Source organism: Aethalodelphis obliquidens, unplaced genomic scaffold (genome assembly GCF_003676395.1).
Source record: "Aethalodelphis obliquidens isolate GAN/ISIS:26980383/991018 unplaced genomic scaffold, ASM367639v1 scaffold17, whole genome shotgun sequence".
Lineage (NCBI taxonomy): Eukaryota > Metazoa > Chordata > Mammalia > Artiodactyla > Delphinidae > Aethalodelphis > Aethalodelphis obliquidens.
The window spans coordinates 27,966,085-27,990,088 of record NW_020837961.1 but is presented as its reverse complement, the minus strand read 5'-3'; the positions used below and the strand labels follow the sequence as shown (position 1 = coordinate 27,990,088).

The 24,004-nt window shown below is 34.5% G+C and overlaps 1 protein-coding gene across 1 annotated transcript in view; it reads left to right on the top strand.

The window, feature by feature from the left end:
- Positions 1–24,004, top strand: part of IQCM (IQ motif containing M) — a 335,271-nt gene that overhangs the window by 162,821 nt on the left and 148,446 nt on the right. The gene's annotated exons all lie outside the window — the stretch shown is intronic.

The following is a 24,004-nucleotide window of genomic DNA, read 5'->3' as shown; positions in this document are numbered from 1 at the left end:
ATTAATTAAAAAAAAAAGAATCTGCCTACCAATGCAGGGGACATGTGTTCAATCCCAGGTCCAGGAAAATCCCACATGCCACGGAACAACTAGCCTGTGCGCCACAACTACTGAGCCTGTGCTCTAGGGCCCGTGAGCCAGAGCTACTGAAGCCCACATGCCTAGAGCCTGTGCTCCGCACAAAGAGAAGCCATAGCAATGAGAAATCCATGCAACGAATAGTAGCCCCCGCTCGCTGCAACTAGAGAAAGCCCGTGCATAGCAATGAAGACCTAATGCAGCTAAAAATAAATAAATAAATTTATAAAAAAGAAAATGCGGGAATGAATCTTTTTCATTGCATTAATAATGCAGTTAATATTGAGATAATTTATAGAGAATTGACTTCTTTTTGATATTAAATCCTTTTCTTCAATAGATTGTCTTTATATTTTATATATTCTATAAAAATTATAAAATTATGTAGTTTTACATCATATACTTTGTATTTACATATTTTATGTTTTTCAGTGGTTTTATTTTTTCTCCCTAAAGATCTTATAAATTTTTGTTAGAATTATTTCCTTTTTTTAATTTTATTTTATGTTGTTGTAGTAGGAACACTTTCCATGAGATCTGTTCTACTAACAAATTTTTAAGTGCACAATACAGTACTGTTGAATATAGGTACAAAATACTACAGCAGATCTTTAGAGTTCAGTCATCTTGCTTTAATAGGCTTATTTCAAAGTACTTTCTTTAGTCTTGTAATGTTTCTTACGGCAGATGCTGGGTACACAGTGCTCATTTTCTTCCTTTATTTCTTTTTTACATGTCTGAAATACTTAAAAATAAAATTTAAAAGTTCTCTAGTTCCTTCCTATCACTTGTAGAATAAACTTCAAACACCCAAGAAGTGAGACATTTTCTACCTTTCTAACCCCAGGTCCTATCACTCTCCCTCTTGCTTACTCTACTTCAGTCAGGCTGATGCCTTCTGCTTTTTTGAATACACGAAATTCTTTGCACTTGCTGTTTCTTCTATTTAGAATTTTCTTTCCTCATGGATCACTTTGCAAGAGTTTGACTCACATCTCCGCTCAAGCATCATTTGCTCAGAAAGGCCTTTCCTGGTTTTCCTGTCTGAAACATCCCACTCTCCTCTCTCTGTCCTCTGCCCTCTATCCTCTTCCATCTCTTTAATGTTTAGTTTTCTTCATTCCACTTATCACTAACTGATATTTTATTACACACATATTTGTTTGTTCATGGTCTATCTCCTCCAACTGCCTGTTGATTTCAACATGGCAGGGTTCTTATCTTTCTTGTTCACTGCAATGATCCAGTTCATAGGATAGAACCTTGTATACAAAAAAGAGGGTAGATGTGGTGTCACCAGTCACAGCAGAATGAAGGACATATGCCAGTACTAAGGTGAGAGACATGAAAAGAAAATCTTTAACTACTTTCCTCTAAAATAAGTGGAGTAGAAAAAAATTAAAAAGGTAGAATATACCCATATAGTCCTAGAGATGATAAAAAGTAGATGATTTAGTTGCCCTATATCTTGTCTTGGAGCCATGAAGGGAAGTTACCCTTCAGAAAAAATCTGCTCCTCTTAGAACTTTCCAAAACTCTTCTCCAGGCAAGTTGGTGGAGATCCTATAATAATATTCAGGTTACAATTTCTTATTCATGAGTAATCTGTATCAGGCATATTCAGATAGTTTTCTGCACTGATCTGGTGAACTTAGGACATGTGTGCATAGCCAGCCAAGTGTGAGTCACCCAACAAAAGGGAAAGTTAGGAGGGGATTAAATCTGATTATGATTCAAATGCATGAGGTGATAAAGGAGCTGGACCTACTACTACCAGGCAAACTATGTAGCCAACAATGAAGCTTCAGTGACCAGTTATGTTAATCAGACACCTGCTATAAACAATATATTCATAGGAAAGTTAATAAACAGTACCAGGCCGGTGTCTGTTATGAGTCAGCAGAAATGGAGTGTTTAATCAGAACAAATGTTTAATATTAAAAAGGGGCATTATTCTTATTGTTAAAATAAAAATAAGACAGAATGATAACTAGTATGCAGTCTCCTCTGCAGGGCCTGGTTCTGTTAGTGCTGCATATAATGAATTTTAAAAACTGGTAGCTGCCAGCTTACATTCAAGAAATTATTATTTGTAATTGTTTCTGAAGACAAATGCATTGAAATTAAAAATACAGATTTATTTCACCAATAAATCTAGTGTCTTTGTCAGCTTGGACTGTGATAACAAAATACAATATACTGGGTGTTTAAGCAACAGATATTTATTCCTCACAATTCTAGAGGCTGGGAAGCCAAAGATCAAAATGCTGGTAGATTTGGTTCTCAGTGACGGCCACCTTCTCACTGCATCCTCATCTGGTGAGAGTAAGCTCTCATGTCAATTTCTTTTTTTTTTTTTTCATGTCAATTTCTTTTCAAATAAGGACACTAATTCCATCATGGGAGCTCCACTTTCATGTCATCATCTCAGCCTAATTACCTCCCAAAGGCCCCACTTCCTAATACTATAACATTGGGGGTTAGGGGTTCACCATAAGAAATTTGGGGGAGACAAACAACAGAGAAATGCATATGTTATATAAAGCAACACATCTACAGATATGTTAGAAATGTTAGAAACTTCATGTCCTTTCTTCTTCCTATTCTGGGGAAAGGACTCAACTATCAAATCTGCTTTGGTTGGTGCTTAGTTTAGTGCTACCTACTTGATGAGAGTGATAATCATGATCTATTTATAGTAAACTGATCTGGTGATTCCCTTCACAGTTTGGTATCACTATTATACTTCAGTTCTTGCTGAGATCATAATTCCAGGAGTCAGATAGGAAAGTACTTTGGCATATAACTAGAATTCCCCTCACGGTACTCATCTGTAGATGTCCTATAACTTAACACATGTGTAATTACTTTTACGAGAGGTTATAAAAAATAGTAGAATTGATTATTTGTAAATTTTTATAATAAATAATTTCCTTAAAATAGAGTATAACACTTAGCAATAAGCAAAATGTGTAGGAAATAACAAAAAGTATGCCAGAATGATTATTTTATTGTTCTGGATGTTAATTCTTCATATTCAGTTTACATATTTAAAATATTGCCATAAGATTTTTTCTTTCATGGGATTTCCTAGTTCCAATGTTTACAAACATGTTCAATTGACAAAAGCAATATCAAATTGTTAAAGTTCTATTTAGAGCATTTTGTCATTATACTATTATTTATTTATTTATAAATTAAACGTGGATTAGTCTCATGATTACACAGAGAAGTAGCTTTCATTCTGTGTAGATTAAATTTTCACTTCTGTAATGTAAGCAGGCTGCAAAGCATTTGAGGAAGAGCCATTTTTTCATATTGTATAGCTTTGAACTTTTTCACAGTAAAAAAACTCTTTTTGATGATGTAAATAATGTAGTATCATTGTAAAATTTAAATTTTCTTCTATGCTCTTCTTGCTTATATATACATATGAAAGTACATGTTTATGATTACTGTTTTTTTACAGACTAGAATCATATACATTTCTCAAAAATCTTTTTTCACTTAGCAATATATCATGAGAACCCTCTAACTCTTTCTCATGCCTTGATAATATTCCACAATACATATACACTCCAGTTTATTTAGTCATTTTCCTGTTGATTAGAGCTTACTTTGTTTACAGTTTGGGACCATTACAAACATCTTTTTGTATTGGTGCTTTTATTTCTGTGGGATAGATTTCCAAGAATGAGATTATTAAATCAAAGGTTATACATTTAAAAATTTTTCATTGAGATTTACAGGATGATTTTTAAAAAGGCTGTGATAATTCAAATTCCACACCCCCCAGCAAAGTTTGAGTGTATCCTTTTTATCTGAATTGCCAGTTTGGTGAGTAAGGAATAATTTAAACTTACCTTACGTTTCTCTCTCTATGACATTTAGCTGCTCTTCATACATTTGTGCTCTCCTCTAATTTGCCTATTTACAATTTTTGCCCATTTTCGTTATTTCTCTTTATGTTGTTGGTTTTAATGTGTTTTCTACAATATTCTATATAGTAATCTTTCACTTATCATATATTTTACAGTCATTTTCCAGTCATTTAATTGTAAACTATGTTTATATGGTGTTTTGTAATAAAAAATTTGTTTCTATCAATGTATGTCTTTATACCTTTGGTTTTACTTTTTTGATTGAAAAGATTTTTCATAAAATAAATAAGCTACAAGGATATATTTTACAGCACAGGGAATATAGCAAATATTTTATAATAACCTTAAATGGAGTATAATCTGTAAAATTTTGAATCACTGTATTGTACAACTGAAACTGATATAATATTCACATCAACTATAATGCAATAAAAAAAGGTTTTTCAAGTTCTGAGTTACACAGAGTCTACTAAAATTTTCTTCTAAAATTATTGTTATATTTTCTTATCTTTAATACACCTGGAGTTTGTATCTGGTTATGACGTGAGTCCAACTTTCTTCGAAATGGATATCTGCTTGTATCAACAACATTTAGTAAGTTAATTATCTTTTGACCACTGAATGAAAATACCTCTCTGTATATTATATTCCCATAATGCTTAGATCTAATTAAAGACCCTTTATTCTGTTGTATTCATTCATGTGTCTATTATTTTAAAGTTTTTCTTAGGAGTGGCTGCTTGATTCAATCTGTTGCCAATTCAGCATCTATTGATCGCTTGTTTTTTTCTGTTTTAATATGTTTTTCTTGAAGTATAGTTGATTTATAATGTTAATTTCAGATGTATGACATAGTGGTTCAATATTTTTATAGATTATACTCCATTTAAAGTTATCATAAAATACTGGTTATATTCCCTATGCTGTACATTATATCCTGTATTTTATTTATTTTATATCTAGTAGTTTGTACCTCTTAATTCCCTTCTCCTATGTAACCCCTCCACTCCTCTCCTCAGTAGTAACCACTACTTTGTTCTTGGTTTCTATGAATAGTTTTTGATTTTTAAAATTCATTTGTTTGTTTTATTTTTTGGATTCTACATATAAGTGAAAAAATACAGTATTTGTCTTTCTGTGTCTGACTTACTTTGCTAAGCATGATCTCTCCAGGTCCATCCATGTTGTTTAAAATGGCAAAATTTCATTCTTTTTTATGGCTGAGTAATATTTTATTGTATATATATATGCCACATCTTCTTTATCCATTCATCTGTTGATGGACACTTAGGTGGTTTCCATATCTTGGCTATCGTAAATAATGCTGCAGTGAATGTTGGGGCACATGCATCTTTTCGAATTAGTGTTTTTGTTTTCTTCAGATATATATACCAAGGAGTGGAATTATTGGATCATATGGTAGTTCTAGTTTTAGTTTTCTGAGCAACCTCCCTACTGTTTTCCACAGTGGCTGCACCAATTTACATTCCTACCAACAGTGTACAAGGGTTCCTCTTTCTCCACATCCTTGCCAACATTTGTTATTTGTGGTCTTTTTGAAAAGAGCCATTCTGACAGATGTGAGGTGATACCTCCTTGTGATTTTGATTTAAATTTCCCTGATAACAGTGATGTTGAGCATCTTTTCATGTGCCTGTTGGCCAACAGTATGGCTTCTTTGGAAAAATGTCTATTTAAATAAGTCTTCTGCTCATTTTTTTCTTTGGGTTATTTGGATTTTTGATATGTAATTGTATGATGTCTTTATATATTTTGGATATTAACCCCTTTTCAGAATATCATATGCAAATATCTTCTCCCATTTAGTAGGTTGTCCTTTTAGTGTTGTTGATACAAAAGCTTTTAAGTTTAATTAGGTTCCATTTGTTTATTTTTGCTTTTGTTTCCCTTGCCTGAGGAGATAGATACAAAAAAGTTATTGCTAAGACTTAGTCAAAGAGTGCATTGCCTATGTTTTCTTCTAGGAATTTTATGGTTTCCAGTCTTATATTCAGGTCTTTAATCCATTTTGAGTTTATTTTTGTATATGGTGTAAGAAGGTAGTCCACTTTTATTCTTTGGCATGTATCTGTCCAGTTTTTCCAATACCATATATTGAAGAAACTCTCTTTCCCCGTTGTATATTCTTGCCTCCTTTTTGTAGATTAATTGACCATATTAGTGTAGAATTTATTGCTGGGCTCTCTATTCTTTTCCATTGATATATGTATCTGTTTTTGTGCCAGTACCATACTTTTTTGATTGCTTAGCTTTTCATGATAGTCTCAAGTCAGGGAATAGGATAACTCCAGCTTTATTCCTTTTTTCTCAAGATTGCTTTGGCTAATTGAGATCTTTTGTGGTTCCATACAAATTTTAGGATTATTTGTTCTAGTTCTGTGCAAAATGACATGGGTATTTTGATAGGGATTGCATTGAATCTGTACATTGCTTTAGGTAGTATGGCCATTTTAACAATATTAGTTTTTTCCAGTCCACAAACACGAATGGATATTCTTCCATTTATTTCTGTCATCTTTAGTTTCCTTCATTAGTGTCTTGTAGTTTTCAGAGTATTAGTTTTTCACCTCCATAGTTAAGTTTATTCCTAAGTATTTTATTCCTATTTTTGGCAATATCTTTTTTTTAGATTGAAATGTAGTTGATTACAGTGTTATATAAGTTACAGGCATACAATATAGTGATTCACACTTTTTAAAGGTTATACTGCATTTATAGTTATTGTAAAATATTGGCTATATTCCCTGTGTTGTATAGTATATCCTTATAGTTTCTTTTATACATAATAGTTTGTACCTCTTAATCTGCTACCTGTTTATTGCCTCTCCCCCTTCCCTTGACTACTGGTAACTACTAGTTTGTTTTCTAATTCTGTGAGTCTGATGCTTTTTTGTTGTATTCACTAGTTTGTTGTATTTTTTAGATTCCCTGTATAAGTGATATATACAATATTTGTCTTTCTCTGTCTGACTTATTTCACTTCACATAATACCCTCCAAGTCCATCCATGTTGTTGCAAGTGGTAAAATTTCATTCTTTTATATGGCTGAGTAGTATTCCATTATGTGTGTGTGTGTGTGTGTGTGTGTGTCTGTGTCTGTGTCTGTATATTTGTATAAAATACATTTTGTGTATATCTATTATATCTTGGCAATTGTAAATAATGCTGCTATGAACATTGGGGTCCATGAATCTTTTCAAATTAGTGTTTTTGTTTTTTTCAGATTTATACCAAGGAGTGGAATTGCTGGATCTTATGTTAGTTCTATTTTTAGCTTTTTGAGGAACCTCCATACTGTTTTCCACAGTAGCTGTACCAATTTACATTCCCACCAACAGTACGGGAGGGTTCACTTTTCTCCACATCCTCACCAACACTTTTTATTTGTGTTCTTTTTGATGATAGCCATTCTGACAAATGTAAGGTGATATCTCATTGTGGTTTTGATTTTCATTTCCCAGACAATTAGCGATGTTGAGCATCTTTTCATGTGTTTGTTGACCATCTGCATTTCCTCTTTGGAAAAATGTCTTTTCAGTCATTCTGCCCATTTTTTAACTGGGTTGTTTGTTCTTTTGATGTTGAGTTGTATGAGCTGTTTATATATGGTGGATATCAATCCCTTATCAGTCATTTAATTTGCACATATTTTCTCCCAGTCAGTAGGTTGTCTTTTCATTTTGTCGATAGTTTCCTTTGCTATGCAAAAGCTTTTTAAATTTAATTAGTTTATTTTGTTTAATTTATTTATTTATCTTTGCTTTTATTTCCTTTGCTTTAGGAGACAGATCAAAAGAAATTTTGTTGCAATTTATGTCAAAGAGTGTTTTGCCTATATTTTTCTCTATGATTTTTATGGTTTCTGGTCTTACATTTAGGTCTTTCATCCATTTTCAGTTTATTTTTGTATATGGTGGTAAAAGACCTTTACTTGGAAAACTATAAGACGCTGATGAAAGAAACTGAAAATGACACAAACACATGGAAAGATATACTATGTTCTTGGATTAGAAGAATTAATATTGTTTTTGTTTGTTTGTTTTTGCGGTACGCAGGCCTCTCACTGTTGTGGCCTTTCCTATTGTGGAGCACAGGCTCAGCAGCCATAGCTCACGGGCCCAGCCGCTCCACGGCATGTGGGATCTTCCCAGACCGGGGCACGAACCCATGTCCCCTGCATCAGAAGGCGGACTCTCAACCACTGCACCACCAGGGAAGCCCAAGAATTAATATTGTTAAAGTGACCATACTACCCAAGGCAATCCACAGATTCAATGCAATCCCTATCAAAATACCAATGGCATTTTTCACAGAATGAGAACAAATAATTTAAAAATTGGTATGGAAACACAAAAGACCCCGAATAGCCAAAATAATCTTGAGAAAGAAGAACAGAGCTGGAGAAATCATGCTCCCTGATTTCAGACTATACTAGCAAGTTACATTAATCAAAACAGTATGGCACTGACACAAAAACAGACACATAGATCAATAGAACAGAATAGAGAACTCAGAAATAAACCCACACACTTAAGGTCAATTAATCTATGACAAAGGGGGCAAGAATATACAATGGAGAAAAGACACTCTCTTAAACAAGTGCTCCTGGGAACACTGGACAGTTATAAGAAAAAGAATGAAATTAGAACATCTCTAACACTGTATATAAACATATTTTATTCCTTTTGATGTGTTTATAAATAGGATTTTTTTGCATTCTCTTTCTGCTAGTTCATTTTTAGTGTATAAGAAAGCAGCAAATTTTTGTATATTAATCTTGTATCCTACAACTTTACTGACTTCCTTTATTGGTTCTAATAGTTTTGAAGTGGAGACTTCAGGGTTTTCTATATATAGTACCATGTTGTCTGCAAATAATAACAATTTTACTTCTTCCCTTCCAATTTGAAGGCCTTTTTTTTACTTTTCCTCATATGATTGCTATGACTAGGACTACCAAAACTGTTAAATATAAATAGTGAGAGTGAGCATCCTTGTCTTGTTCCTGATTTTAGAGAAAAAGCTTTCAGCTTTTCACCATTAAGTATAATGTTAGCTATGGGTTTGTCATAAACGGCTTTTATGTCAAGATATGTTCCCTCTGTGAAAACTTTGCTGAGAGCTTTTATCATGAATGGATGTTGAATTTTGTCACATGGTTTTTCTGCATCTATTGAGAGAATCATGTGATTTTTATCCTTCATTTTTTTAATGGGAGGGTATTACATTGATTGATTTGTGAATATTGGATCATCCTCCCATCCCTGGAATAAATCCCACTTGATCATGGTGTATGATCCTTTTTACATATTGTTGAATTTGGTTTGCTAATATTGTGTTGAGAATTTTTGCATTTTTGCTCATCAGGGATATTGGCCTGTAATTTTCTTTTTATTGTAGTGTCTTTTTCTGGTTTTGGTATCAGGGTAATGTTTGCCTCACAGAATGAATTTGGGAGTGTTTCCTTCTGTGTAATTTTTTGGAATAGTTTGAGAAGCATAGATATTAACTCTTCTTTATATGTTTGGTAGAATTACCCTGTGAAGCCATCCAGTCCTGGACTTTTGTTTGCTGGGAATTTTTTGATTACTGATTCAGTTTCACTACTAGAGATTGGTCTGTTTAGATTATCAGTCTTACTGGTTCACTTTTGGAAGATCGTAAGTTTCTAGGATTTTCTCCATTTTTTTTTTTTTTTTGGCATGTAACTGTTGATAGTGTTCTCTTGTAATTGTTTGTATCTCTGTTGTAATGGTTGTTATTTCTTCTCTCTCATTTCTTATTTTGTTTACTTGGGTCCTCTTACTTTTCTTAATGATCCTGGCTAAAGGCTTATAAATTTTGTTTGTTTTTCAAAACGCTAGGTCTTGGTGTCATTGATCTTTTCTATATATATATATTTTTGGCCTCTATTTATGCTCTGATTTTTATTATTTACTTCCTTTTGCTGACTTTGGGCTTTGTATGTTCTTTTTCTAATTCCTTTAGATGTTAGATTAGGTTGTTTGTTTGACATTTTTCTTGTTTCTTGAAGTAGGCCTGTGTTGCTATAACCTTCCCTCTTAGAATTGCTTTTGCTGCATGCCATGGATTTTTGGAAAGGTGTTTTTTATTTTCATTTATCTCAAGGTATTTTCTGATTTCCTCTTTGATTTCTTCTTTGACCCATTGGTTTTTCAGCAGTATGTTGTTCAGTTTCCATGTGTTTATGTGTTTTTCCCATTTTTCTTTCTGTAATTTATTTCTACTCTCATATAGTTGTTCTCAGAAAAGATGCTTGATATAATTTCTGTCCTCTAAAATTTGTTGAGACTTGTTTTGTAGCCTAGTATATGATCTAACCTGTAAAATGTTCCATGTGCTCTTGAAAATAACTTATTCTGCCGTTTGGGGATGGAATGTCCTGTAGATATCCATTAAGTCCAACTGGTCTAATGCGTTATTTAAGGTGACTGGTTTTTTAATTGGTATTCTGTCTATGATCTTTCCATTGCTGTATGTCAGGTGTTAAAGTCCCCTACTATTATTATATTATTGTAAATTTCTCACGTTATGTCTATTAATATTTGCTTTATATATTTAGGCTCTCCTATATTAGTTGCATATTTGTTTATGAATATGATAGCCTCTTCTTGTATTGATCCCTTTATCATTATATAATGCCCTTCTTTTCTTTTGTTATAGACTTTGTTTTAAAATCTGCTTCATCTTTGCAAGGCAGAAATAGAGACACACGTGTAGAGAACAAATGTATGGACACCAAGCAGGGGGTGGGGGGTGGGATGAATTGGGAGACTGGGATTGATATACATACACTAATATGTATAAAATACATAACTAATAAGATCCTGCTGTATAGCACAGGGAACTCCACTTTGCTGTAAGTAGAAACTAATACAACATTGTAAAAAAAATCTTTTTAACTAAAAAAATAATAAAAAATAAAAATAATAAAAAAGAATGAAAGAGGATATTCTGGGTAAGGAGGTAAATAAAATGATCTTTTGACTGTATTGTTGGGTGGAAAATCAATGTACAGAGCAGTGTTTCTGGGCAAAAAGCATTTAAAATAATATTCTTAAATGTTAAAAAACATAAAGTCTACTTCATCTGATATGAGTATCACTACCCCAGCTTTCTTTTAATTTCCATTCACATGGATTTTCTTTTTCCATCTCCTTTCAGTCTGTGTGTGTGTTTAGCTCTGAAATGAGTCTTTTATAAGCACATTTTAAATTCTGTTTTTTTTGTAAATTACATATAACTGGATTTTGTGTTGTACTTATTGGGTCTGTTGTCATGTTGCTTATCTTTTCTCTGGAGATATTAAGCTCTTTCTTTTCTCCCCTCTATCTCTTAAATTATTTCCTTCATGAATCTTCTAAGCTACTAAATCAGACTTCAATAGTGATTATTCTCTTTTTCAATTCACCCACTGAATTATTAAAGTAGAGAATTATATTTTTGTTACAAAAAGTATTTTTTATGCTTTTAATAGTACTTATATTTTCTTACCTTATTTTGTTTAGTGGTTTTCTGTTTCCATCAACAGTTCTGTTCTATTATAAGCCATCTGTCTGGGTGTTTTCTTTCTTTTTCTTCTGTTTGGCTCTTGGGTTCCTAGAGAGCAGAGCAATTTTCCTTTGATATGTATGGTTCTTTATATCTTGGTGGCCAGGGCTAGCTAACCTGAAGTTGTGACAGTCTGGATAATGGTGGTGGGAACAGCTGTCCTTCTGTATAGTTGGCAGGGACTGACTGGCAAGTTGGCAGTGGATGGTGAGGCACCAGAAAACCCTGGAAGAACCCTCTCTGCTCCCAAGTGGTCTTAACAGCAGAGGCTCTCTCAGCCTCTAGTGTCAGAAGCTCTGGGCTCACCTGTTTGTTCCTCTGTAACACTTCCAGTGAAAGGGAGACTAGCATTTGCTCTTTGGAATAGGCAGCCTTTTGTTTCCAGGGTTCTTATAACTCCTCGTCCCAACTCTCTCAGAGTAAGAGGTAGTGGTCTGATCCTTACCTGAGGACCCTCAGCCTCCATTATTTTGTATAGCCCAGAGGAGCTTAGATGTACTGATCCCTGGCAGATCCTAGTCTCTCAGACTCAGTAGCCACATCCAGTCTGGAGAACAGTGTAAGTACTCTGATCAGTAGGGCTGTGGTGGCAGAGGAGGGCAGCAGGTGTGAGTCTAAAGGGTCAGTATAACCTGATTGATTAATTCAGGAACTATTATTTTGTCTCCAAAACTGGATAGCGGAGGCAATGAAATTTGGTGTTTCTCTCAGTCACACCCACTTAATCCGGTAAAGCCTTTTATATTGTTGTTGAAGATATTTAAATAATAGCTTATCTTTGGAAAAAACTTAGATAATTGTCTAAAGGGTCAACTGACTTAGAGACTCTGCAAATTGAATGCATTTTAACCTAAAACCTCTGATCCTTTCTGAGGGATCTTGAAAGATTCACATATTTAAATAGAATTAAACAATTATAAAAATTAGGATAATTTTTCTGTCTCTGTCTCTGAGACTGAAACTGAGATATTCTTTATGGAAATTGTGAGCATTGTGAGGTAATTATTTGCATGGTGAGAAAAATAAAGGGAAAAAATCTTTTAATTCTTTTTTTCCTTCCTTCCTCCCTCCCACTCTCCTCCCCTTCCTTCCTTCCTTCCTTCCTTCCTTCCTTCCTTCCTTCCATTTCTTGTTCTCCCTCTCCTTCTTTTTATTCTCCTCTTCCTCTTTTTAATGCCTAGATACTAAGAAATATGGCAAAGAAGAAAATTGAGATGAAAGACTATTCTCTGCCACCTCTGATTTTCCAACTAGTAGACAGATTTGAGGTCTTGTGTAAAGAGAGTTTATGCCTATGAACAGAAAGAACTGTTCATGAATATCTTGGGAGATTTGAGTCAAAGATGACTCTTATGGACCCAGGTAAGGAAAAGCACCAGCCCACAGTGGGTTAGGGAGCCATTCTGCCCTTATCCCTGCTTCATCACAGAGCTCAGGGCAGCTTGGGACCCCACTACATCCTAGTAGCCACCAGCAGAGAGTTTATGTGCCCAGTAGAGCAATAAGAGAGTTTGGGGCACTTGAGAGAGTGATGTTCTTATGGGGCATATGGGATAGGAAAGATGTCCCTGCTAAGTGTAAGTAAGGCAGACTTCCACCGAGGAAGCAAGGTAGAAAAGCATGAGTGCATGTGTCTATAGGTATGTGGTACATATTTTGGAGACCCTAATATAGCTGAGGAAGACTTCAAGGAAAGCATGGTGTTTTAGAATCATTCAAACGGGCTTAAGAGCAGTTAGAATTTGTGCCCTAAAGCTAATGGAACTGTATTTATGCTGACAGGTTAGTGACACCTAGAGCATTCAAATTACATTTCTATAATAAGGAAAAGAACACTTTATATATTCTATAGCCCTTGGGGATGGTACATTTTAACTAATCTGCCTACTGCTTTTAGAAGCACTTTCTTTATTTTCCCTTTTTTCTTCTTCAGCACTGCTAGCTTTCTGCCAGAGAGGCAGCACTGTGTAGTTGATAAGGGTTTGGGCTCTGGGGAGGCTAACCATATAATTTATCATCCCAAATGGGACACTTTGAGAATTAAAGGACATGCCATTAATAATTACACTGGAACCATAGGGAAAACTGTGAATCTTTGGTGTAGAGAAGGACATATTGTTAGCTGAGCTTTGGAGCTAGACTGTGTGGGTTTGAGTTGTGCATCTGCTGTTCATGAGAGCCTGAGTTCATTGCTCAAACTCCTTTTGCTCTGATTTTCTTACCTGAAAAAGATGATAAAGGTAACCCACCTTATTAGGTTGTTGTGTGGAATAAACAAGTTAATATACAGAAAGCACTCTGAGCAGTACCTGGAGTATAGATGTGTGCTGTAACAAGGTTACCTATCTGTTATTACCATGGCTTTACCATTTGGTGGGAATGTCTTAGCCAAGTCTAATAGATATTGCTTAGCAGATATCAAACATGACAGCATTTTAAAAGCAAGACACATATATTAAATGGCACATTTTTAAGAAAGCAAATTCAAGGATATGGTCTGATTCAAGGAAAAGCCAATATCACTCTCTTTGCATGCAAAATAATTAGAATTTATTTTTCAATTTTCCAAAATGGTACAGCGTCAAATAGTCACCAAATACTCGCAGAAAACTAATCACAAATTTGCATAATGCTTTCTCTGTGTTGTAAATAGCATAAAGTTGCTCTTATTTATTTTTACTGGATTCAAGTACACGATTTCTATCTAGAAAAACAGCAGTAATGCCTGGTAAATTGTCTCTTTCACTGTTTGACAAGACCTCACAACACAGGGATTTAGTCTCATCTATCTGCTATCTTCTCTAGACCAAATGATGTGACCTGTTATCGATTATTTATTGTACGGTGACTTGTCCTGAACAAGAAAGCTTAATTCAGGTGTTCTCTCTGTTTCCTTTCCTAGCTTTTCCCTAAATGCAGGAACTCCCCAAGAGTGTCTCTTTAACTGACTTCTGTACTTTTCCTCAGAGCTTTCTTAGGTGATCTCATCACCTTTCTCAACTTTCATTGTGATTTCTATGTACAAGACTACCACATCTCTCTTCTATGTCTCTTTGTTTCTCTCTCTCTTGCACATGAGTGTGTTCTTGGCTGAATTCTCTCCTTACACTTTCAATACAGAATTGTGAGTCATTTCCATCTCAATATCCACTGGAACCTAAAATTCATTGTGATTCTTTCCATTTGTTTCACATTATCCAATCAGTTGTTAAGTTCTCTTGATTCTTTTGTCCTGGTATCTCTGACTTACTTTCTCCTTCCTTTCTATTTTCTTGGCTGCTACTTTATATCTGACCCATATAACTTATGAGTATACTACTAAGACAGTCCCCTAAATGTGCTCTTTTTTGGGGGGGAAAAAGACATAAAAATATATTCCTTTGTTCAAAATGTATTGTTTCCTTTCTGGAAAGTTTGAGTTATAATACAGGAGTCCTACATATCACAGAGACTTTACTCAAGGGAATAAACTTAAGAGTGATGTTTTGGGACTTCCCTGGTGACCCAGTGGTTAAGACTCCATGCTTCCAATGCAGGGGGAGTGGGTTTGATCCCTAGTCAGGGAACTAAGATCCCACATGCTGTGTGGCCAAAGGAGTGACATTTTAGTTAGGTGATGATGAGTAGGATAAAACCCCTTCCCACGTCTTCCTCATCTACCCAGTTAGCACTAAGTTAGCAGTGATCTACTATAATTTTCTTAAGGTAAATTAAAACTTTTAGACTTGTTAAATAGTCACTTCCTCCCTACCAACTCCATGGTAGGAGTATACATACTTTCCTACACCCCTGCTGTTGGACTTGGCCATGTAACTAGCTTTAACCTCACAGTGGATGGAATATGCTTCCTCACGGTTTGGCTTTGGGCTTGGCCATGTGACTTGCTTTGGCCAATTGGATATCAGTGAATGTGACACCAGCAGAGACTTGACATGTGCTAGTCTTCTTGTGCCTGTGTCGTTGCATGAGAGTGACATGCCGCAACTATTCCTCTGGTCCAAGGAGGATAAGAAACATGGAGGCTGAATAAACCACTTGCAGCTTATAGCTGCCTAGATAAGCCTAGCTTAGTTCAGCTGACTCACATGAGCTAATGAAATGTTTCTCATCGATAATGTGCTAAATAAATGCTTACCCTTGTATGCCCCTAATATTCTATGCTGTTTGTTTCACAGCAGTAGTTCCCTGACATAAGTTTCCAGAAAGTTTTTTTAACTTCAAATAAGCTAAGTATTTCAGTATGTGATACTCATTACGAGAGAAAAAATAAATTCACGTACTTTATAAAAATTGTCATGGTAATGCTAGAGGAAAAGAGAGGAATCCTAATAGTCAGATATTCAGCATGTCCTTTCACTCAGCAGTCTACTTCAGTGGTCTTAAACCTTAATGTGATGAAGAACCACTTGGGTAGATTATTTATAGAACAAATCCCTGGCCCTAAGACTAGCAATTAATTCATTAGATTTGGGGTAACTACCAGCATTCTGTATCTTTAGCTGTCACTCCTAGGTAGTCTAAGAATCATTGATTGCATTTGTTTTGTTTTCTTATATTCTTTCATTTATTTTATTTTATTTTATCTTTTGGCCACGCCACATGGCATGTGAGAGCTTAGTTCCCTGACTAGGGATCAAGTCCATGCCTCCTGCATTGGCAGGACAGTGTCTTCCCTGGACCGCCAGGGAAGTCCCTCTTATATTCTTTTCTCCTTCTTTCTTTTTAGGATTTCTTAGAGAGAAAAGTATAAGATATAGTTGGGTGACACATGAAACAAATATAAGGTAGAAAATAAAATGATAAGGGATCTACTCTACTCTCTTTTACCCTCCTGAATCTTTTTATTCATTGTGAGTAAAAGATTGAAGAGCAACATTATCCTGTTATTTTTCGTTTCCTGTAGTTCACGTCATAAGTTCAGTATCCTTTAATTTTTATTTTGCTATTATTTATAATTGATACCAAACAGTTCTCCAGAGGCCTCTTTTCAACAACCAATGTTCCCTTTGGCAGTGAAATCCACTAACCTTAACTGACTATGATTATACTTCAACCTAGTTCTCAGAGTCATGATGGTAATATTCATTTTACTATCCCAAAAGGCTCTTAGTATTCATCAAATATTTGATTAACATCATCTAATAAAGCTTATAGAATGCAGAAACATGAAACCTAACTCCATCATGATTTCTACTACTGTCCCTTTCATTAACACTGTGAGTTTCTTCTCTAAAATAATTAAAATCCATAATTGAATACACTAGAATAATTTTGGAAAATTAGTTTCATTATTCCAGTACTTCCATTTGGAAAGTTTGCATTATTTATTACAACTAAATGGATAAATGTGGCCCCTCTTTTCTTTCTTTTCATTTTACACTTACTCTTTTGGAGAGAATATTTGTTTTGTATATTTGTAATTTTTTAAGGGTGTGAGTGATAGCTCTTAAAGCTATGTTGACAAGAACATAAGGATGACTTGGACACTGTAAATAAGATGAGTGCACTAACTGCAGAAGTCTTATTCACCTTCAGAATTTGGCTCATTATACTAAGAAATATCCAACTCCCTTTCCTCACTGAGTTTGCTGTCCAAGTTTTAAATTATGCTATACCCTTTAGAAGCGAAGTATACCATGGGAAATTATAGATCTTTCAAAGATTCTCTTTGGAATAAAGAGTAGATTTAGATTTGTCTACTCTAGACTTATGGTCCACTGGTTAGCTCAAGTGGGTTTGGGCTGCATGGAGTTCATTAGTCTGAATTAGCTCTGTAGTTGAGCAGGGCACCTAGGACATGGCTGGGTTATTTATGTAGCACAAAAACTGGAGGTATTTTATGGACTGGAAAATAAAAACCTAAACATGGTATTTTAAACTTTGACTAAATCCCTCTCGTTCTATTCACATAGCAATCCAAGCAATCTTACTGTAGGAAGTAAGGGTATCTTTATTAAAAACACTTCAGCTTTATGAGATAAAAGCTATTCAGAACACTGGATGACTGTAGTGACTTCATTTTTTTTTGAAACATATTTATGAGAAATAGCAAAGGCCTCAGCGGAAATTACACAATTAATATTTTAGGAGGTCTGGGGTTCACCCAGTCAGCAGTAACATGAGGTGGCTGGGTCATAAGTCACAAGTATGCTTGGATTTCATAATTGTAAGCTTTACCTCTGACTTAGTAGAATAATTCAACTGACAACACAGAATCAAATGAAAATACTCAAACAATTTGAAAGAGAAATAAATTAAACCTAATATGAAAGGTCAGAAGCTCTCCATTAAAATTTATATGTATGAATTCTCTCAAGTTAAGCTAAATAAATATCTATAATAAAGGGTCTTAAAATGCCAGTGTCATTTCTGTTGCCAAATTTCGTAGTCTAGCATTTGAAATAAAATTTGCAGGTCTAGGTTTTGCATGATATCACTGCAAAACACTGTGGAAATCTCCAACTTCTAAACCATTTCCCTTCCTTCCTTTCACATTTCTATCCCTCAATCCTACCCCACCTTCCCAACCCCTATAAACTACTTACTTGTGCTTTCTAAGGGAAGTTGATCAGTTAGAATAAGAGGACTTGATTTATATTTTCTGTTAAGTAGAGCTCATATTCCCTGGAAACTAAGAGGTTGATCAGTCAGTGTTGACAACCATAGTATGCATAAGTGACTTTCTGGAATGGTCTCCGCTTCTTAAAGGTTTTATGATTTCTTGTGGTGTATGATTATAAAGTAACAAGAGCAGTTATGTCTGCCTTATACCCTAGGCATCTAGCACATATCTGGCACAAAGAAGGTGTTTAATAAATACTGGTTGAATGAATGCATGCATGGATGAATGAGTGAAGAGCAGTAAACAATTATTATTGAGGGCCACTGTAGTCAAGACCATAGTATTTGGAAGCAGCATTTATTTATTTACCATCAAGTATTTATTGAATATGTGTTATGTATCAGGCACTACGTTAGCCCCTGGAGACACAAAAGAAAGAGGAAAGACACTATCACTGCCCTATTGTAATGTGTAATCCAGTGCAGGATACGGAGGATTATAACACATAATAATAAGGTTTGTGACAGGGCAGGACAATGTGCTCTGGGTGCACAGAGATGTGTCACCAGACCCAAACTGGAGATCTCATGAAATATATTTGTGAAAAAAAGTGATATATCAGTTGATATCTGAAGAAAGAATGGGGCTAACCTTAGTGAAACAGATGTGAGGGAGAGAAAGGAAGAGTAGAATAGGCATGTCTGAATGAGGCTGTGGAAGATGGGAGGGTCACATCCTCCGTGGACTTGTGGGTCATGTTGAATAATGGCCCAAATGGTTAATTACCAAAGTCAATCAATATCTCTAAAACAAAGAAGGCTCAGTGGTGGTGGTGGCCTGGCTCTTTAGCTAGTTGTATGGCTGGTGATGAGTTTATTCAAAAGAGCCTTAGTGGGATGCCTCTATAAAATGAATCCCTTGGCAATCAAAGCTTAAGTCAGGCACTTGCATTATAAAAAAGAAAAAAAATACTGTCGGGCCTTACGGTACAGTATTTGATTATGAAAAAAAATGTATGGCTTTAATGACTTGCTTCCAAAGAATAGAGTATGGAAAGGGAAAATTGGGAACTTTACAGTGGAGAAACCTGGCAAACACTGTGGTATGCAAGTGATGAAGGTTACCATCACCAGTGATGTCACACAGCATCAGATACTGCCTGATAATGTGTGATGGAGCACCTCTGTGGTACTATTTCCAAAAAACTCATCGCTCCAGTCTAATCATGAGAAAAACATCAGACAGATCCAAACTGAGGGAAAAACTATAAAATACTTGATCACTACAGTACTACTCAAAGCTCTCAAGGTCATGAAAAACAAAAGATTGAGAACCAATCGCAAACAAACCAGAGGATACTAATGAGATAACAAATCAAAGCAATGTGTTATCCTGGATTAGATCCAGGAGCAGAAAGAGAACATTAATGGTAAAGCTGGTGAAATTCGAATAAAGACTAAAATTTAGTTATTGGTAATATACCAATATTGAGTTCTTAGATTTGACAAATATACCATGATGATGGAAGATGATAACAGCAGGGGGAAACTGAAACTAGGTAAAGAGTATTCATGAATTCTCTGTACTTTCTTTGTAACTTTTCTATAAATCTAAAATTCTTCCAAAATAAAAATTTATTTAAAAAAGTTTATTTTAAAAGAATGAAAAAATAACATATGGCTAAGATTTGATTGATTTGCAAATAATATTAATACTTGGGAAATAAATTTAAATTCTATACTATAGAATTCTATACTATATGAAATTCTATACTATATGAAAACTCTTTTAAATTGATATGAAAAAGACAAATAACTGAGTAGAAATGTAGGTAAGTGATATAAGGAACTTCCTAGAAGAGCAAGTTCACATGACAAATAAAACATGCTCAACCTCACTGGTGGTCAAGGACATGCAAATTAAAATAATGATGAGATATCTCTTTAGTTTGTTCAAAATTAAAAAGTGGTAATATCTGGTGCAAGTGGGGATTCCAAGAACATGGTACTCATATATTGCTGGTGGAAATTTTGTTAAATTCTTTGTGGAATTCATTTTGGCAATATATTAGAATATAATATACATATATATTCCTAGCAAACAGACTCCTGGAAAATGATTCCATAAAAATAGAAGTTAGTATAAGAGTGCATATTTCAGGGGTGTAGCAAAAAATTACTGAAATGAAATGAAAATCTATAATATGGGAATGATGAAAAAGCTGACATCAACACCAAGGTCTCAAAAACGACCATTATGAATGAATTAGAAATAAGCTTGGGAGGCTTTCCAGAGTGTATTATTAAATAACAAGAGGAATATATGAAAAATTTACAAAATATGTAAAATATGATTGCATTTTATAAATTTCATAGTGATGCACGATATATATATATATATATACAAGATATCTATATTTATCTATCTATGTATATTATTTATTAAATGTGATAGTCTCAAGGGAATGCAAAAAGGAAATAACTTACTTTTCTCTACTGATGACTGAACAGACTTTCTGGGATATTCCTTGTCCCTGAATTAATCTTGATCTCAGATCTCTTGGCAGTTCCAGCCAATTTTTAAGATAATAAAAAATCCAGTCTAACCTAATACCAAAACTTCAATCTCTCAACCAATTCAAATCTTCTCCCTTACCCCTAGCTCAGGCTGGATTCTTGCTTCTGCAAAGTGGCAGTAAGGAAGATGGGAAGGGAGGGGTGAGTAGTGATGTAGTATCATCTATTCTTTCACTGTTTTTCTATCTTGTTCTTGCTTGCCTTCCTCACTTTCTTGCTGCTTCTGATTCTTCCAGTGTCAGAGCAGGGAGAAGAGATGAGAGGCAACCAGGCAGAAGCTGATGCTGTTTGGAGTTCTTTCTTGGCTCTTATATGCTGTCTTTTGTGACAGACCTCCAACTGCTGCTGGTTTCTCTTGAGAATGAATTTGTAGATTCTGCATTGCCACTGCTGCACCTTGGTGCAGTGGCCTTTTATATTCCACCTTTTCCTAATTTGAGTGATGCACTTTTGGTTTATCCTTTTATAATTTTCTCTTAGTTCCTTTTCAAAGGATTTATATTTGGGGTCATTTCCTTCTGCCAGTTACCCTGAAAGGGGATTCTTTTAAGGCAGCTTTAACCTACTTACATCTATAGTATCACTTGACTTATGGAAAACTTACCCTCTTGCCCCACATCTGTGGAAATGTACTTTACTCCCATTGCAATCTTCTCTTCTTATTCTGGTGTCAGGAGAATTCTAGCAGCCTCTGATTTTATGGCATATTCCCCAAACTCTTGTAGGACTATATCATATTCTCAGAATTCTTTTGTAATAGAAGTGGATATAGTGCTGGCTGGGCTGATGAGTTAGTTTCCTTAGGTCAACAAGCATCCAATCAGAAAATAACATGGCAGAATCTTCTTATGTAAGCCTCCTTTAATCTTCTCAAAGGATTTTATTACTGCCCTCCTCACTCCCTACTCTTGCACTTGGGTTGGTACCTGGGAAGATAGCATCCCATCCTATATTAGGAAGAGGAAATGCTGGCTCATTCTCAGGCCAACCAACACTCTTCATATTAATAAATATTCACACATAGGCTCAAGTTGGGGAGTGACTAAGATTCACAGGCCCCATTTTATTCACCTTTTAATAAGTCATGTGAAAATGTGTCTGGGGTCTCTCTTTAAAAATGGTTAGAATGCTTTGACACTTATCACTCATCATTTCTGTTTAGGGTTTCAGCTCACTCTGAGTACAGAACCAATCCCAATTTAACATCTTCTTACAATTTAACATCTTCTTACACAAAAATTTGTACATGATAATATGAATATGGAATAAAGTAACAACCAGATCCTTAATAGTGATTTTCAGGATGGCGGATGGAGAGGTGAGAGAAAAGAAAAAAAGAGAAAAGTGCATATACAATAAGGACAGTATTTTAGAACAATCTCTAAATACACATTTTGACTGTGTGGTTATGTCGATGTGGAGAGATGAAAGAAAGGAACAGCAGCAGCAAAACATTTATGTGGTTATCTCAGGATGGTGTGACTTCAGATGATTTATATTTGCTTCTTTATACTGTTCTTTATGATAGTGTTTCAAATACATTTTTATATGATCTGGTAAAAACTATAGAGGTACATTTTTAAAATATATATAAGCTTTGGAAAGCTTAAAGAAAATGAAATAGATATCTTACTTTCAGAACTTTTCAGAGCCTTGTAATGTATTAATTGGGAATCTCCAAGAGTATTTGCCAATAGAATGGGACTATAGTATTCCCCCTTTTTCAGTGTGACACATCTTTAAGAAATGCTACATCAATAGATGTGTCAAAGAAAGATTATTTTAAAATTATATCTAAGTCATTGGTGTTCTATGAATTTGTTTTCTTTCTTACATACCTTTTAGGTAATATATTCAGAAATTTCAATGATGTGCCTATTGTTTCCCTTTTTTCCCCAATTACAGTGTAAACTCCATGAGATTAGGAATCTGAGCTGCCATATTTATTACAAAAGGTACCCATTTAGAATTGTACCTGGTACACAATAGGTAATCAATAAATATTTGCTCACACAAGAGGGAGGGGATATGGGAATATATGTATACATATAGCTGATTCATTTTGTTATACAACAGAAGCTAACACACCATTGTAAAGCAATTCTACTCCAATAAAGATGTTAAAAAAATTAAAAAGAAATATTTGCTCAATGAATAAATGGATGATTTTTCTATATCATTCTTACATTCTAGTTTGTGTTCATTTTGTTACCACCAGTTGTCTATGAGAATATCCATTTATTCTCATCCTGGCCATCTTGGGGTAGTATCATACTTTTTCATTATTTCTAATCTGACAGATGAAAAATGATTTCACAGCATTGTTTTGAATTGTCTTATTCAGTTGCTAGTAAGAGTGAATCTTTTCTCATAGGCTTGCATGCCATTTGAAATTCTTCCTTTTTAATGGTCCATTTGAGTCATTTGCTAATTTGTTTAATGGTTTGGTTGTATTTTTCTTGATAATTTGGCTATGTTTTTATATACTAGGAATAATAACCCTTTTTCTGTCAAAATTCCAGATGCTTTTTTTTCCCAATTTGATGTTTATTTTAAAATTTAGATGGTGTAAGTGTTTTGAAATAAGCATCTCTCTCAGTACCCTCTAGTCTATACTTTATAGTTCCTCAGTGTTTCTGGCTTGATACAGATTCTTTTTTATAGTTTGGTATTTTGTTGGTCATTTCAGTTTTTTATTTATTTTTTTCCTGTGGTTCACCTCTTGGTTGGCTGGTGTAAGCCTTCAAATAATATTTATAGAAAAAATATCTAATATCCAAGAGCTGTGGCATTGAGAGAATCTTTCCTTTGTGTTTACACATGACCTACAATTTGGCTACACGTCAAAATCTTGGGTTACAGTTATTTTCTCTAAAAACTCTGCAGATGTAATTTCATTTCATTTTAGCATTTAATATTTGGTAGAAAAATTCTGAAGCCACTTTGATTCCCCTCTTCCCTCAAAATAATTCAGTCTGGATGGTTAGGGAGTCTTTGTCTCTGAAACTTAAAAATTCCATTGCCATGTAGCCATGTATGTTTTTTTCTGGATTAATTTTTTTTGTTTTTTAGTAAACCTTTTAGATATACAGATTCAAGCATTTCTATAGATCAGGAAAGTTATTTTTAATTTAATTATGTATTTTTATTCAGATTTTTCCGGTATTTTCTTTAGGAACACATAGATGTCTATTGAATACCAATTTTCAAGCCTTTTTGCTTGCTTGGAAATTTTCTCCCTTTTGTCCCCTACATGATGAATTCAAGTTTTCTGTAGTGCAAGTTTTACTATTCATTGCTCCTGATGCATATT